The 18,425-nt window shown below is 48.9% G+C and overlaps 1 protein-coding gene across 6 annotated transcripts in view; it reads right to left on the bottom strand.

The window, feature by feature from the left end:
- zmiz1a (zinc finger, MIZ-type containing 1a) overlaps positions 1-18,115 on the bottom strand; it is a 45,494-nt gene extending 27,379 nt beyond the window's left edge. For 4 of the 6 annotated variants that reach the window (XM_047029245.1, XM_047029249.1, XM_047029250.1 and 1 more), the window contains exons 1-2: positions 17,951-18,115; positions 357-470 (exon numbers count right to left, since the gene is read on the bottom strand). The gene's annotated coding sequence lies outside the window, so the exon portion shown is untranslated. The other 2 variants (XM_047029247.1, XM_047029248.1) reach the window with 2 other exon arrangements.
- Positions 18,116-18,425: the final 310 nt, after the last annotated feature.

Here is an 18,425-nt window from a genome sequence, read left to right as displayed (position 1 = left end):
GGTGGCCGACAATGTGCTGGAAGTCCAGCTGAACTGAGCACGAGCTCAGGCTGATGCCTACAAGCACGGGTACGTGATATGAGACGGGACTGTCCGTCAACTCCTCTCGTGCTTCCCTATCCGTTACTGGCTCTGGTCGGTTCGGCATGTTTTCCTCCTCGAACCCAGACCCGACCAGACCAGGGGTTCCATCTCCTCCCCCTGCAGTAGCCTGGAGCTGTGCCAACAACAAGAGCCCGCACTTCTTCCAGAAGTGACACCCCAATGGTTTGGCCGTGTTTACGTCATAGCGGTAAAATCCCGGGAAAAAGGGTGAAAGAAAGAAAGAAAGAGGGTCTTAGAAAATCGCTTCCTACCTGTGCGAACGCTGACTTTACAGTAGTGTTGTCGTCAGCCCCCCCCCACCCCCATCCCTCGCTTCATGTATTCCGTGGGGAGTGTTCCTCAGTGGCCGCTTCCAGAGACTTCCTCTGAGGGAGGGAGAGAGGGGGGGGGGAGGGAGAGAGAGAGAACAAAGAACTGTTACACTACAAATATATCAACTGTTCACCTTCACAAACATCAATGTCCGGCACTTGTACCCCTCGTCGTCCAGTGATGAAAACTGGAATTGAAAGTGGTTCCTCTGGGACCACTGCCCGGTCCACAAGAGCACTGCGAAGGTCTGGCCACAGCAGGTCACAGACAGACGACTTGAAGTCCCACTCCACCCACCACAGCACAGTCAACACACAGCAGTCCTGTGTTCCGCCCACACACACACACACACACCCACACACACACACACACAGAGAGATACACACACGCAGATACGCACACATACAGAGAGAGAGATACAAACACAGAGAGAAAGAGAGACACACACACAGAGAAATACACACACTCACACACTCGTATACACAGAAGTTATCTCCACTGCTGCCTCCACTGCTCCAGCCTCCTACCCCTCCTGTCTCCTGTCTCCTGTCTCCTGTCTCCTGTCTCCTGTCTCCTGTCTCCTGTCTCCTGTCTCCTGTCTCCTGTCTCCGGTCTGGACACTAGAAGCTCTGCTCGGTTCTCAGGCAAACCTGATTCCTGTGCCGCTGATTCGGTAAAGAGGAGGGGTGGGGGGTGGGGGGTGGCTGTCCATAGTTTGAGGAATGGGCTTTGGAGCGCAGCCAAGGAGAAGGGATGTTTTTATGTAACCGAGACAAGAGGGGGTCCAAGCAATAAACACACGGAGAGCGGAGCAGGTGCCACAGACAAATGTCATTTACAGGCCTCCCATCTCGGTTACGACAGGTAAGCCAATTAGATTGCTATTACCCAGCCATAACCCTCACGGACGCGGCCCCAAACCGCCGGTTTATTTTTGTACGTCTAATGTGCCTGTGGTAGCCTTTTGTTATTGTTTATCGAATAGTTATGTGAAGAAAAAAAATATGAAAAAAATGCTTGCTTGCTTCCTATGGCACCCAAGCATAATAATGCGTGTTCAATTGAATTCCAGTAGAAATAAAAATACAGTCGAATACATATGTACCCTGTACATGGGCTGAATGCAGAATGAGATTGTGGTTCAGGTGGGGGCGAGAGACAGGGAGAGAGAAAGAGAGCACAGAGAAAGATAGACGTGGTAGGAGGACACCAGCATCTCTGCATATTGGAAAATGCCGGAAAAGCAATCACTGAAGAATGCAAACCTTCATGAGGAAATAAACGGGCTGGAACGTCCTGCACGCGACTGCAATCGAGTTTCACGGAATCACGGGATCCAAATGGAAGATATCAATCTGGGAGAATATTAGTACCACTTGAGGCAGACTTTGACGTATATGGTTTCAGGAGACACGGTGCGAGGCTCCGTGTTGTCTCCAATGGTGAGGACACGATTGAAAAGTTAAGCAGTTCAGCAGTTTGGCAAAACTTGCTCGATTTCGGTCCACAGTCTGAACCCTTTCATCCCGAATTCAAGAAGCCACGGTGAAATCCTCAAAGAAATTAATCGTGTTAAATAAGGCTTTTATCTGTATCCGTAACCCTGAGTGGTGTGGGTGTGCGAGTGTGCGTGTGCATGCGTGTGTATGAGTGTGTTAACCCAGACGACTGCTTCCCAGAGACCACCCGTCACCTTTGTGTGTAAACTCTTTGACGACTCTTCGCCAGGCAGACAGGTTTTTGTTCCTCCCTTCTGTTAACATTATCTCTGCTTGTATCCCTCTGCTGACATTTCTATCATGCTAATTATATCTGATCATGCACTTGCTCACAGACAAAGATGAACCCATTTTCGGCTCGAGTCTTAACAGCGATTCTAATGCTCGGGATGACAAAGCCCAAGCTTGCTTGGTAAAAGCCTTTAAAACCACAGCGTTTACTTGAGCTTCCTTTGGGGGGGGGGGGGGGGATCTTGATCTGGAGTTGTATTCTCTCCCCTTTCTCTCTTTTACCACACGCACACAAACACAATTTACATTTACAATTAGTCATTTAGCAGACGCGCTTATCCAGAGCGACTCACGGTAAGTACAGGGAAATTCCCCCCCCGAGGCAAGTAGGATGAAGTGCCTTGCCCAAGGACGCAACGTCATTTGGCGTGGCCGGGAGTCGAACTGACGACCTTCAGATGACTAGCCCGATTCCCTAACCGCTCAGCCACCCGACTCCCTGATCACAATGAATATCACGCACACATACTAAAGGCATACGCTTCCCCCTCACATCCGTATTGGTGGAAGGCTGTGACAGAGCTCATCTCCTGGCAGGACAGGGCCATCCGGGGGGCATCTTAACACAGCCCATCAACCGTCGAAAGCGGAGAGAACCCCGGTCCAAATCAATGCCCCCCCCCAACACTGCAAACAGCAGACAATGACAGAGGAGAAGAAAGGAGAGGGCGGGGAGCCCAGCCAAACTCATCTGAGAGAGGGGAAGGATAATTCTGGAATTCCACCCCTTCCAGGCTGAGTGTAGTGATGGAGAGAGTGACAGAGAGACACAGAGAAAGAGAAATAGAGAGAGAGAGAGAGACAGAGAGAGAGAGAGACAGAGAGAGACAGAGAAAGAGAAATAGAGAGAGAGAGAGAGACAGAGAGAGACAGAGGAAGAGAAAGAGGAAATAGAGAGAGAGAGAGAGAGAGAGAGAGAGAGAGAGAGGGAGAGGGGCTATGGTAGGAAATGGATATTCTCAATGCAAATAAAAGAACCTCACCAAAAAACGATTGCAATTTCAACTTGAAGAGATGATGTGTTCGTGCTTGTGCGAGAGTTGCGAGGGCGCCCCTAAAATCAATACACAGTGGGAGCAGGAGAGACCATTTCCCCTCGTCGGAGATAAAAAACACTTTCGCATGAGCCGTCTGATGTTTATCGGGAGGAAATTAGCAGACGAATACCATTTTCCCAAACAAGCAGGTCAAACGTTTGTCAACAAGTAGTCTCTCTCCCGCTTTCTCTTTCCCTTTCTTTCCCTCTCCCCTCTTTCTCACCGTCTATCCTTCCCCCTCTTGCTGTTGCTCTCCCTCCCTCCCTCTCCCCCTCCCTCTCCCCCTCCCTGCCCCGTGATATCATCGTCTGTTATTTCCTCCCCCGTAAATGTCAACAATGAGGTGTTCAGACTGTGTTTCATTCAAACACATCATTTGCAATAAAGCCTGCAGCAGCCTGTGCCGGGGGGGGGGGGGGGGGGGGGGGGGGGGAGCTGGGGATTACAGAGGGAGGGAGGGAGGGAGGGAGTAGGGTTTGAACAGGAGGACGAGCTCTACATTTCACCCCTTGCGTCCCCGACCCAGCGCTCGGCCAGCACCCGCCCGCATGCTCCAACTGACGCAAGCCCATCCCTGATCTACAGCGCCGATCTCACCCAAAACAATATTTGTGTGTGTTCCCCACCCTCTGCAGACATACACAACAAAGCCTGCCACACGAGACGCGCGCACACACATACGCAGGAGTGGATTGGTCCAGCCCCGGGGCACTTGTTTTCCCAGACGTCATGCAGGTGACTGTCCTCACACAGTGTTCCCAAGCGATCGGTTCGGCCCACCGACGCGCTGAAGGCGTTTAAGATAACCTTGGGGGGGGGGGGGGGATGCCATCTTCGGGGAGGAGCACAGATTGACATCTTCAAAGTGAAGCGTGGCCGGCGAACTTCTGACTTGAAAGGGAGGAAGAGTCGCGAGAAGGCTCGTGTTCTAAAGGAGGGCAAATAGTTTTCGAATGCAATCATGGTTTTGGTGTGGAACGAGGCCTGTCCTGGCTGGCTGGCTGGCTGGCTGACTGGGTGGGAGGGTTGGGGGTGTGGGTAGATGGGGGATGAGAGATGGATGGGTGGATGGATGGACAGCAAAGATGGGGCCGGTGGAACACAAACAGCTGAAGGAGGGAACACCTGCCCCCGCAGGGGCGAGGAGGGGTAGAATCATCTCCCCTCTCTTGTCTTCGGCCCGCAGACGAAACGAGATCTCCTCTCAAAAAAGGGGTTTTGCGTCGCTGTGTGGCTTCAGCAGACGGACCATCGTCAGGTTCGAGATCGGGAGGCGGCGTCACAAGCACCTAGTCACTCGCTGTCTGGCTCTCCGAGTGTGGGAGATTCTGTTGCCGTTTCGCGCAAACAGGCACATTCTAAAAACAACCCCGGCGATGAGTCATATCAATAACAAATGTCATCCGTGACGTCCGTCCTCCCCGGCTGTGGCCATTTCTTCATGACTCACAGGACAGCTCTCCAGTGGCTCACCAAGCAACAGAACCCAGTCGTTCCAATCGCTCTGGCCTGACCAGTGGCCACAAAAGCTTACAGCCGGGAGAGGAAGAAAACAAGCTTGCAGTTGAGATGGAGGGGTGGGAGATGACAGTAGAAGACGAGACGATTCTACAGCCGACTTGGACTTTTTCGAGACAAAATCCAGGAAAGGATTTCTCTGATGGGGAGCCTCTTCCTGGGGAACGCCTGTGACATCATCGCCGTGAGTGCCCTCGTCTCGCGGAGACCGAGCTAGCTATCAGGTTCGCGAACCGTCTGTCCAGCAAATACACCACGAGGCCAAGCGGACACCCGGTCAACAGCCAGTCGTAAACAGACGATGTTCAACACCACCCTGGAGCCTATAGACGATCGTGAAGGAGGGGCTGGGGTGGTGGGGGGAGGGGGGTGCTGTGCCCCTCCTCTCTGCAACCCTCGCCGTCTCTGTACGGGCTTGAAAAATGAATGCAGCAAACGAGCACCGACGCTTTAAGGCCACTCTCCTCTACCCTCACTCGACCACGCGATCAATTACTGGGAGGGTGCGCGTGTGTGTGTGTGTGTGAGTGTGTGTGTGATGAGCCCAGATGAGGACGAGGTAATGGTCAGCTCGCCTCTGTCTAATGACGACAGTGGAGTGGATTACCTCGCCATACAGCCCATCAATTCAACTCCTCCCACTGACAGAGATTAGAAATAACCAGTTAGGGATTATTCGTTCGTGCGGATACCGCACGGACAAAGAAAGGAGAGAGCGAAAACCCAAACCGACGTGTACCAAGTGCGCGCGTGTGTGTGTTTGTTTGTGGAAGCCTGCACTCACTTCCTCGTGTGTGTCCAAACCGAGTCTGTGTGGCTCAATCTGTGTGCAGGTTCAGATTTGGAAGCCAGCAATTTTCACAGCATCAGCCAAGTTATTCAAATGCCGAGCATCTGACAGGAAAGGATAACATAAGAAAGGCATCAGCAGAAATAGACAGTGGCAGTAATCCTTCAGCCTGGACACCGACGTGCCATGCAGCAATTGTCAGTATGAACAGGCAGGCAGGCAGGCAAGTAGATAGGCAGGCAGGCAGGCAGACAAGCAGGCAAGCAGAGACGCATACAAACAGGCAGATAGATAAAGACAGGCACACCCACAAGCAGACAGGCAGGCAGAGACACAAACAAACAGGCAGATAGATCGACAGGCAGGTACACACACACACACACACACACAGGCAGGCAGGCAGACAACCAGCAGACAGGCAGGCTGGCAGGCAGATCTTGTCAGAGTCAGCCCCGGCACGGCTTTAATAATGCTGATGGTAGCAAGGCAATGTGGGTCGAATCAGAAGGACGGTTTCATGTCACCGTTCTAAAGGACATCCACACCGTGGAAATGTGTCAGCGCAGGATGGGTGGTTATTGGTATCTGTTGTCTTTGTTTGTATAGAGAGGTAGCTATAGACACGCGTGTGTGTGTGTGGTAGACATTAAGGAATCGACAGGCACGGGTGAACACTGCCAAACACAGCGCAGCAACAACACCTTCCAGGCAACTTCCATCTAGAACTGAGACGGTGTTGACCTTTGACCCTCCCCCCCCTCCCTCCACTTTTGTTCCCCCCCCCCCCCCCATGACAGCCTCGTCCGGCAGAACATCCCTGGGAGTCGGGACCCGCCGCGCCTGGCGAGGAGCGTCGGGTCCCGACTCCGGCGTCGTTATCGCCGTTACCAAGGTCAAGCACGCCGCCTCCCGCCCGCTCCTGTGCCATCGCCGCCGTTCACGTTCATCTCTCCATCTGTAAATCTAATCACACGGCCACCCCTTCCGCCCGCCCTGCCTGCCTGCCTTCGTACGCCACAGAAAGGGGGGGGACGGGGGACACACAGCTTATGTAAATACGGCCTGTTGACACAAGACGGGCTGGCACATCCTGTTTCACCGCTGCGACGGGCACACTCTCGCCTCGACCGTCGAGCGGAGACAGTCGATTCAATGTGCAGCGCGGTTCGGCTTTGGCTGTCGTGTGTTTAGTCACTCTCTGCCTCAATGGATCGTTTTCTGTGATTCTGTAAATCCTCAGGAGTCCGCGCGGAATCTCCACTATTGACGCGGTTCAATCCGGGGTGTTGCAATGTCGGGCGTCGAAACGGTGGCGCTGATCTTACACCGGGCCCCTCTATTCATTTCGAAAGCAACCGTCTTCTAGAAGGTTCTGCCGGATGTCAGGAGATGCCTTGGGAGTGTGTGCGCGTGTTTGCCTCTAGCCCTCAGCCGCCTCAGAGCACTTCAGAGGAATCAGGCGCAGTGGTGTGTGAGTGCGTGTGTGCGTAGGGAAGGGGGGAGTTGGAAAGGCACACGCAGTCATTATGTCAGTGGAGAGCTTCAGCAGGTCCTCAGCATGGAATTCTGGGAGAGTTCTCCCTCTCCGCGGGGAGCGGTTCTGAACCGTGACACGGGGAACCCCGCAGGGCTGTCAGCGCCGCACGCACGCAGAGACCGACGACTCGCTCGCGCCGCACAGGGCTCCGCTTCGCTCCCCTTCCCCACTGACACGCACACGAGTCCTGACATAAAGCTTCACCATCGCAGCAATGTTCTGCCAGTCACTCACTCCCGGGCCAGGCCCAACCGGGGGGAGCGGCGTGTGCGACACGGACGGTTAACGCACCCATGCTGCAGAACGCAAACGGGCGAGGGAGATGTTTGAAGTATTCTCATTGTCTCCTATATTGAATTAGTAATCCGTATCGGATGCTTGGAGGTTGATCATGCTGTGCTGATGCGATGCACAGAACGGAACGATCTCGACAGAGCAATATGCCATGCCAGCTCGTGTTTCCCGCACCACGTCAGGCTGCCTTGGAGACTGATGTAAAGGAGGACACTGGCAGGACATGATGCCGTCCAGAAACGTTGGCCAGGGTAGTATCGAGCATTGTTACCCAGCAAGAGTCTTCAGCTCTGCATGTCTCTAGGAATCCAGAGCAATTCATTGAAGCTGGTGGCACCAGCTGGTTTATCCTCAGTGCTTTGTCAACAAAATCTGAAAGACCGTCACTTGTGTTCATCTGTATTTTGTGTGTGAATTAGGGGTGGACGGTATCCCGGTATTTTGCCTACAATATGGTTTTTGACTATACCGTGCTAACCGCGGTAGAGCCTTCCAGAAATAAGTTGTCACATCCCCATTCATTAACGCTAATATTGTATCCTCATAATCACTATTGCACAGATGGAATAGAGGATGGTTTTTGGATATTATCGTTCGGTTTTATACGACACAACTTCTGACGTTTACAGAGACTGAAACGTAAAAAATGCAGCGTGGAAGAGTGTAACCATGCAAGCAATGATGCCAGGTTAGGTAAAATTGTGAAATGTTTATTGTAGGCCAACAGAATCGAGTATTCAGCCATGTAATAATTTGTCATAACTTAGTTCCACATTTGTAGTGAACTAGCTTTCTTGTGATCCCATAAACTTAGCCTACTTTTTGAAAGCTAGGCTATATATTAGGTCTTATTCCATGGAAAAGCACAGCAAAAGTTGAAACTCATGCCACACACCTGCCATACCTATGTTAAAGAAAATTTATTTCTTCAAATATATTGTGATACCATTACCGTCCCTGCTTCAGAATTATACAGTGATATAAATTTCAGGCCTTACCACCCAGCCCTAGTGTGACTGAATATGTTTTTCAAGGACTTTTTCTTGTTTTCCCTACTAACACTTTTCTCTAATAATGACAGAAGATAGCAGAATCAAACATTTGCAAGACACTGGAAAAAAAAATCACGACAAAGTTCTTGGCTATCCTTTGACAGATATTATCAACTTGAGATTTCAAAATGGTGACTGCTATATCGTGAGCCAACGAAACATAGAAAGAACTTTGAATTATTGATGTCCTTGGAGTAAGGAGATTTTAAGCCACTCTTTCTCCTTTTATCAATCATTCATGGGGTTTCTGTCGAAAACACTTCAACCTCTCAAGTATCAAATGGCTCTTGAAGGTGGAAGACACACACAAACACCGCCACTCAATGTAAGGCCTGGAGAAAAGGTCTCTCGGAAATTAAGATAATCACATTTAAATGATGGGAGGGATAAGCAGAAGCTTAAAGCCATTCATTAAAGATTGGGTCTTTGGAGGCAAGTAAATACCTACTTTTGGCCAGTGGTACGGTCTTTCTCATGAGGCTCTCTGCTCTCCAGAGTCTAAGCGATGCATCGTGGCCCTGCTCAGTCAAAGTCACACAGGACAAGACACCAATCATCAACATTCACAAAGAGCCATAAGACTGCTGACAGCCTTTAAACACCCACAAGGTTGCACACTACCCCAACACACACGTGTCAGCTTGTTTGGAGTGGGCATCACTGGCAGCTATGGAACCCCTTCCAAGGGATCGGCTGGGGACCCATCCATCCCCAAACACACCCAGCTGAGGCCACAGCATGTGCTTATTTACAGTTACAGTGCCCTCAACCCCCCCCTCCCCCCCCCCTCCCCGGTCAAAGACATCGCTAGCAGGTCCGAACGGCGTCTGCTAAGTGATACGAGAAATGATGGAGTATTCCTAATTACCCATCAAGATGGTTTTGACAGCCTTCCTTGTGCCACTGATCTGTGTCTTGGCTCGGAGCCAGTAGCGACTCTGCTCTATTTGATTTCAGTCGCAGTCAAGTGGCGTGGACTGGGAGAGGGCTGCAGTGGTCGAGAGAGAAAGAGAACAAGTCCCTGCTCTCCCTCTCTCTGGTTTTCTCTCTGTCTCCGGCAGTCTGTCCCGTTCCAACCACACGACCTTGCCTGTCAACTGTATAAAACATATTTTCCAGGCTACTGGCTCGGGAGCACATGGGCACAGGAAGTGGCACGGAGAGGATTCTCTTAGGCTGACGGCTCCGAAAACTGTACGGGCTCCTCCTGGAAAGCCATGGGATTTTGAAGAGAGTACAAACAAACAAAATGCTAATACCTAAAAATGGACAAAAAGTGCGGCGAAAGTAACTTGAGGCAAAGACAATGGGAGTCGGACAGTCATTAGCCAACAAACGGTTCATGAAGGTCATTTAGTGTGGCACAAAGTACACATTTGCTAAAAACTCAAAGCTGTGGAAATAAAGACACAGCGAGCCGACGGCTGTTTGTTTTAGTAGACGTTAGCTGATAAAACGAGGGACAGCTTGCAAGTCAAGTGTGTGACGATCATCTGAGGTGAGCCGCGCTAATCTGATATCGACAATGCCCTGCGTTCACATCATACCAGGGACTATTATAGGACCGAACCACATGAACAATGACTTACATGAACAAGAATTTTGCTCCACATTGATCTTCCTCTTGGTCTTAAGTTAAATGGCATCTGCCGTGGGACCACACAGACGTGACAGGTTTGGACTCTCGCCCAAACATGTCCCGGCTCTATTAGCTCCCACAGGATAACAAACAGACTGTGCGGCATCTAATCGGAGCATCATTTCCATGACGTTGAGTTACATTACCTAAACAAATATTAGGAAATTCATTCTGAGAGGGAACAGGTGGGTATACTGAGCAGATAGTGTATCTGCACTTTACATGCTCAATAACCTTTTGCAGTGCAAGTCTATTCACTCCTATCAGACTCGTTGAATCACTCCCTTCAGAGAGAAGAAGGGACTGTATCCAAATATCCCCAGTTCTGAATCGATGTTATCTTTATGAGGGCACGCCTACTTTGTACACCTACTCACAAGACATGCATCGTCTATTAACTCAGTTTGAGAAGACATAATTCCTAAATGTTTCCAGTTGTAATGTTTTGACTAAATAAACTGTTCCATTACCCAATAGTTTGAGTGGTAGCAGACGATGAAATCAATTCAAGCCAGTTAGTTTGTATCGCAATATTATTGCTATTAAACATGCTTCCTCTCTCACTTAAAATGTTTACTCTTTGCATTTTGACGGTTATTCAAGGTCTTTGGGCTTGCGGCAACACGAGGGCCGTTGTTGTAACCAAGCTTTATTCTGTCCTAAATCAAATAAGGATTGTCACAGTTGGGTAACAGCCGAACCGCCATTTCGCTTAGCCCAACACTCCTGTGGGTTTGACAGCATCCTCAGGAAGCAACTGTTGGAAACAGTGTTGACATGCCTCCGTGTGCCTTTACTTACCCTTAACAGGCACTAAGCTTCCAGAAAACACAGCTTAACTCACTGGTTTGTGCTCGCTAAGTGTTCATTTGTTGTGTGAATTCTAAAAGCGAGAGACCGAGAGAGAGGGCAGAGAAGGTTGTTTTTTTTCCCCTTACGCTGCTGCTGCTACTCTTCGTGACCCTGATGCTTCTAGCCACAGATCAGATTAGGGACGCCGTGCGACAGATGTCTGCCCTCGCGCTCCGTTCCAGGCATGAACATGGTCGGCCCGGGCTCCAGAGAGAGGAGATGAGGGAGGACGGGACGGGACAGGAGTCAGAGAGACGACTGAAACAAGAAAACAAATGAGAGCGCGAGAGAGAGAGCGAGAGAGAGAGCGAGAGAGAGCGAGCGAGCGAGAGAGCGAGATGTCTGGGAGCACAGCAGGGGGGAATGGGCACTATGGGGATGACGATCAAACCACGTAGCGAGGCGAGCGAGCGTCATCACGAGCAGGGCGGGATGTGCTCGGCGCGTTCCTTCCGGAACAAAACCGGTTCGGCCAGATGCTGAGAAAACATTCCTTCGAGCTGTGGCTCTCACCCTGGATGACCGACACGAAGACTTCACACCAACACTCCCCAGACGCGAGAGGCATTGTTACGCGCTGAACACCAACAGAGAGCAGCCTCAGCTCTGCGGTCGTGTGCCTTCCTTCGGTCCCGAGTTTAAAACAACTCAATTAAGCTTTGATCCATGGCGAGAGCAAAGAATCAAGATGCAAAGACATGAAACCTTGGAAGCCCACACACACACGTCAACCCACACTCACTCACACTGATCTCTCCCATTCGTGCTTCTCCTTTTAAAAACAACTCGGAGACCCGAGACAAAGAGTGGAGCTGGTAGTTAATAATAACCTTCACAGCAGGACGGCCAGAAACAGACTTCATCATCACCACCATGGCACAAAGGCAACCGGCAGTCTCCCTGTACCCAGCAATCCAATAGAAAGGCTTTTAGCCTTCATAATGATTTACAGAGTGACGAGTCAAACAGATTTGCTGTGACAGCCTGAAAGGAGCCCAACGCAAATACAATTACCGCTCACGTGATCCCTGACACCCCCACGAGTCTTCTTCCAACTCCTCTTTCCTCCTCCTCCTCCACATCTTTTCTTGTCTTCCTCCAGCCACTCTCCTGTGTGTTCCATGGCCGGGTGAGGGAGAATGGGACTGGTTAAATAGGGAGGCAGGCAACAAGCCTATTCAATGCCCCCTTCTCTCAACACTAGCCCCCTTCAAATGTGAGGGAAAAGCGCTCACCATTGTGGATGGTAGCTGCTTAAAGTGACAGCCTCCTGGTAAAGAAAAGTGCTCCGGGAAAAGTTAGGGGAGTATACAAGCCCAAAAAGAGGGGATGATTGCGCGATTTGTTTGCAACCATTACTATTCTCCTTAATGACAGTGGTTCAAAAGGAGAATTTGATGAAGATGCGATCTGTGGAATACATGAGTTTCTTTGAATTGACAAAGAAGAGTCCACACGATACTGTTTGAGAACACTGACTCAGATCATTATAGAACCATATCTGAGGTATGAGATAGTTTAACTTTGACCTAGGTGTCTGTTTCTTTAAACCCGCCGGCTGAACAGGATATTGTTGCTTGGCTCCACCCCTTTCACTGTAGTACCATAGACAATTGTGTGAAAGAATTCACTGTGCGAGAGAACACACTTTTACATGTGTGCCACAATGTACATGTGTGCGTGTAACATTTTCATTTTTTGTTACTTAAGAGTTCAAAACTAAAATGAGTTACTAACTTTAAAAAAAAAACTGTTGGTAGAAGCAAGACATAGGCTACGTGTGGAGAATTCTTAAGGAGCAAAGATCCTCAGGCAACACCGATTCAGTTTCTCTCATTCCAGGCTTCCAAAAACAAAGGAATTCCAGAGAAAACCAGGCCAGGAACTGGAGACCCCCTCCAACTCCACCCCCCTCTCTTTCACTCAGTCACTCAGTCACTCACAAAAACACGCACGCGCACACACACGCCATCACCAAGGTGATTTCATGAGTCCTCATCTGAACATGGTCTCCTCCAATGTACAATACAATTATAATGATTAGACATCCAGGACGACATGGATGGCAAGGAGACCTGACAACCAGGGAAGGCTGGGCTTGGGGATTGGAGACGGGGCTACAGCCCAGACAGTCTGGCCCTAATTCATATTTCAGAGCCGAGTCTGTCTACTGTTGACTGTCAAGACACAGAAAAGACACATTTCGCTACGAACAGAATTTCGAGTAAGTCGCCTACTGCAACCCCAACCACCTCCCCCCATATCCAAAACAGCGCGTAAGATCATGTCCACACGGTCGTTTGCGCCAACTCGGCTTAAGTGGCTGCACAGATACACACACACACACGTCTAGCCATGAAACGTGCAATCGCCTCACGTGTGCCGTTAACAATGTCAACACATGCCATTCATGTTCCGTAGAGCCCATGCCGTAGGCATGTAAAAGGCTGTTGGACAAGAAGACGATAGAAAACGACTGCAGAGGCCTTTTAAAAAAGGACGGAAGAATTGCTTTTTAGCAGATCTTATGAGTTTTAATGATCGAATTGTATTTTATATGGATGTTTGACCTCGTTTTATCATCTTTACTGTAGCACTTTGAGATTTGTTTTCAAAGTGCATTAGAAAATCAAATGTATTATTATTAGAGGCGTTCATGTCCATCGATTCAACGGATTGCTGGACATTTAGCCTACTAATTGATATTGTCGGGTTTTGATTGGAAACACGCATCCACACATTGAGGACTGAACAATAACGAACATGGTTTATTTTCACAGGGGCCAAAGGATTTACTGTGTTGCGCAAAGATTCTCCCTCATTCATCCCACTTTATCTATTATGGCATTGCTGGCATTGATTATATCACGAGGCAACAGCAAAACCGCCGTTGTTTGTCAACAGATAATTAAAAAGTGCTGGGAGACAAGGACAAATATTTTGGGGAGGTTGGTCCCTGGCAAGCTTCGCGCAGTGCATCATTGCCGTCTCCGGAATACCCGTGATAAGACTGCTCCTCTAATGATATGATAAACCATGGTTTGCAGCACAGGGGCTGTTGTCTGGGACCAGCCCTTAGGAACAGTAGATTGGACAACATCTAATCTGTGGAAATCAGGAAAGTTGTTGTATCTGGTGTGATTAGAACATGCAGGGCTCAAATAACTGTCAACAGTATGTACATTCATTGACTCGAGCACTGCCGAGAGGAGTCCAACCGTTATCACAAACATCTGCAAAAGGAAGGCGTACAAATATGCCTCCCCCCACCCACCCCTCCAACCCCCATCCTCTCCCCTATATTTCCCTCCCCTTCTAGCCCCTGCTCTTCCCTCCTCTCTTTTTACAGTGTTTCCACACTGAGGCTTAAAATATGCCCCTTTATCTGAGCCGACCAGGCAGGGGAATGAAAGGACTGTCGGGCCTTAGAACCCTGGGAAACCGCCTGGCTGAACTGCCAGTGTCGAGCACACACACACACACTCCAAAAGGAGGCAGAGTGAGACTGAGCTGACACATTACAATATCTTCTGATCAACAATAAACTTAATTCATTTAACCTTTTGCTGTGCAGAAGTTGGTGACGTCTGAGGAATGCTTTGGCACTCTCCGTCTAACAACCACGTCGGGGGGAAAATAATAAATATGGAGCCCGTCGGTTAGTAAATCCTAGTTAATTTACCTTGTCAGAGAACAAGGAAGTATGTGTCCCTGGAGGCCATGTTGGATAGGAGTATACCGCCTTCACGGAATCTCTGCCATCAGTCTCCATCTCTCCCACAACACTGTCAGACCCACAGACTAGACTTAGAGACTCTCCACCTCAGAAGAAAAACAACATTTTGAAATAATGACTGTTGCAGAATTATTCATGGATGTAAGTGTTTTTTTGGGGGGTGGGGGGGGCTATAATAACCTTGAACGTAAATCTGCGCTTCTCAACTCGCCTTCGCACTGAATTAACCAATAATCAACAAACAAACCCTCACAATGGGCGGCTAACTGATATCTGGCAGCAGCTCAAGCACAGGGGGGGGGGGGGAGACACACAGTCCGAACACAGGCCAGCAAACTGGCCTCGTGCCCCTGCTCCCCCTCCTGAGACATCCAGGTGCAGGCCTCTTAGCACCGGCCGGCACGTTAAAGGGAGGCCAAGTCGCCAGGAGAGAGGCACCTCGAGCACACGTGGGGCGACAGGGCTGACACCATTAAGCCCACCGGCCAAGCGAGAGGCGAGAGAAGGGACTCGTTAGTGGCTGTACTTGGAGGGAAAGGCGAGCGGAAAGAAACAACCGTGTCGTAGGACGGACGACGACGGGTTTGTTTCGCTTAAACAGGATCGGCAAGCAAAAACACAGACACACAGACGCAGGCACTCATCACCCAGACACCCAGACACACACACTCGGGCCGCCCCAGTGAGGATTTCATCAGCAGTAAAAATGTGAAGGTAATTGCTTGTGATGGTGAGAAAGCTTGAGTGCAGCAGCAGCGGTGGCAAGACGGACGGAAGGACGGAGGGAACATTTTGTTCTCCCTGTGCGGGCCCTGAACTCTCATATTGTTCCTGGTGAAGCTGGGTGTCATTTATGATTCAAGGGCCCTGCCTCTCCACGAGGGAACAGGACAGTGCCGTCGTGACATCCTCTGCGCTCGTTTCTCAAAGAACGTCAAATCAAACATGCATGAGCCAGTGACAGGCTAGGCAAGTCGGTTCCCCTCCTCTTGCTCTGCTCTCGGTTTTTCTCTGCACTCTCCTTCTAAAGCGCCTTCTCCCCCTCCTTTTCTTCCTGGTTGAAAAAGCACTTTTCAAAAAACACTGAGGCTTCCAGATTCTTCACCGGTTTTCTGAATGAGGACAATGCTCATACAAGTAAGTATCTAGTCTAGCCTATATCCCCCATCCCCTCCCCAAAGTACACCATAGCAGGACACGTTATCAAACCATACTGAGCATTACACGACACTTCCTCTAAAAGGCTGGAAGTGAACACTGGAACCCAGGGAACCTTCTGTGAGCAGGTGCACGTTCAGCTGCCAAATGACTGCTTGAAGAATGCAGTACTGCGTATAGCGGTGAACGGCAGACACGAGCGCTTAGAAAACAACCATACTAGATATGCTGAACACGAGTGAGAAACACAGAGAAGGAGAAACAAAGGCTGACTTAACAGTAGAACAGTAGTGGGTGGGTTCGCCCGACGGCGAGACAGCAGACTGCAAGAACCCACGCCGAGTGAACGGCTGCCAAGTGTTTCGCAACACTTCACAATAGAACCCCTAACAGTTACGGAAATGTCAAAACATTGATTTGTGTTCAACAGGTTTTAAATGCTTTACAGGCTGTGGCTGCGGCACCAGGACATATGAACCGGGGGAGAAGAGGAGGGGAACTGTGAAAGTTTCAAGATGATGAGCAACAGGAGCATGTTTAAGCGTAATGTTTCGGTGTTCCTAACTACACAAGACACAACCTCTGGGCACCACTCCAGGGTAAATGTCCCTAACCAGGTGTGAGTCATTATTCCTTTATACTCTTTACATTTTACATTTACATTTAGCAGACGCTTTTATCCAAAGCGACTTCCAAGAGAGAGCTTTACAAAAGAGCATAGGTCACTGATCATAACAACTAGGTAGTCCCAAACATTGCAAGCAGCCAAAACATGAAGCATACATTGTGAAAAAACGAAACAAGTGCCAAAATTCCACAATATGGTAATGAATGTCTTAAATATTGTCATGCAGAAAACTACAAAGACATTCATAAAGGTGAAATGTACTTAATAAAGTGCATAACATGTTCAGATATGATCCATGTAGCAATGTCAATTTTTTCAAATAATGTATTTTGGCTGTGATTCACGTCAGTCTGAAGACAGAGGGGGCAGCAACATTAGCAGCCGGGTAATCAGTTTGTTGGCTGCTTGAAGGTCCTAGGTATGTCTTTTATACACAGTAATACAAGTTACTACACACAAGTAGCAACCTGTTCTCACACAGATCAATTTCAGCTGCCAACAATCTGATTATCCACTTCTTCCCCTTATCTGACTTTAGTGCCAGGCCGGTTTACAAATAACGAGCTGTAGGCTATTCTCACTCTTTTTCTCCAGTTGAGTTTTTCCGCTCCTAAGTAGCCTACCCTGCCTTTTCCACCGGACCGAGTCAAGAGAGAGAATTGCAGAACTAGTAACCTACAACATGAGAACCCCTTCTACCCCGATTGGCCTCATACTGTATGAGTCATACATACACAGGAATGCAACGGTATAGTCCGCCACACCGGCAAAATGTAACAACATTTAATATCTGCTAAAAGGTTTGCGTTGGATGAGCTGCTCTGAGGCCAATAGCACCTATCAGTGGTTGGAACATCACAAACGCCTATGGATACATTTACAGCATGCGAGCGGGAGATACAACAGTTATTCAGGATGTAACAAAACAACAATAGTGTGACTTTGTAATTGCATTACAACAGGTAGGCTATTTTGGAAAACAGGTAACTCGGCTGTAAGTATGGCTGGACTGTTAGCTAACTGACATATTCGCGGCTTAGCATTTCTCTCTATTAAGGATCAACGATTAGAGGTAGGCTAAAATCATGTACCACTCAATACCCGCGTAAATGCAGCAGTTCCAGGCTACAATAATAAACCCTACTATTTTTGAAGACTTTAGTGCACCTCTCTCCCGATTGTTTATGCGAGGTCGGGGGCATAGAGCTCAAGCAATTTCTCAGTGTGGGCTAAGGACAACCCACATGCACGCATTTAGCCTACTACACGTAACCTACAAATCAAAACTGACTTCAAGGTGTAATCACAACTAACTACAAGCTGTAAGACAAACATGTAAAAATAACGTTGGCTAATGGCAATACGTTTTGATTCTAGGTTCGGGGTTACCCCATTGTTAGCGGAGGGTAGCCCTATGTCCAGCAAGTGGCGAACACATCTATCTAAAGCCATTCGTACACAAAACCCACAGCAAGGCGTGATTAGACGGACACGTAACTTACTTTCAGGTACGACTTCAATAAGGAGATGATATCCTCTTTGTTTTTAAGCCTATCGATTCCAGCGTACCTTTAAAATATACGATTACAGGATCAAATGCCTGAGAATAGCGCCCTACGTTGGTGTGTGAGTGACTGAATCAACTACCGTGGAGCACCGCAAGTTGAAGTGTCAAATTACACTGGCTATTCAGTTACCAGAGAGCCATGCTTGGTGGTTGCTGACAAAATATGTCCCAGACTCCAGAGGGAGAGACGTTGGAATACCTCGGTTGGGTGTGAGCTTCTATAGCTGGTGTAGCGTGATTTTCTTACATTGATTTTTTTTATATTAGCCTATAGGCCTACTGTGTGAGTGTATTTTCCATACTACTTCAATTATCTATTTATGATAGCCTGTGTGATGTGGGAAAATAGTGTATTTGTTACATCAAAAAGATAACGTTATTAACCTAATAACAAATGGTCATTATAAACA

This window comes from Hypomesus transpacificus, chromosome 11, assembly GCF_021917145.1.
Source record: "Hypomesus transpacificus isolate Combined female chromosome 11, fHypTra1, whole genome shotgun sequence".
Lineage (NCBI taxonomy): Eukaryota > Metazoa > Chordata > Actinopteri > Osmeriformes > Osmeridae > Hypomesus > Hypomesus transpacificus.
Note: the sequence above shows the minus strand (reverse complement) of the source record. Positions and strands in the feature narration are given on the sequence as shown.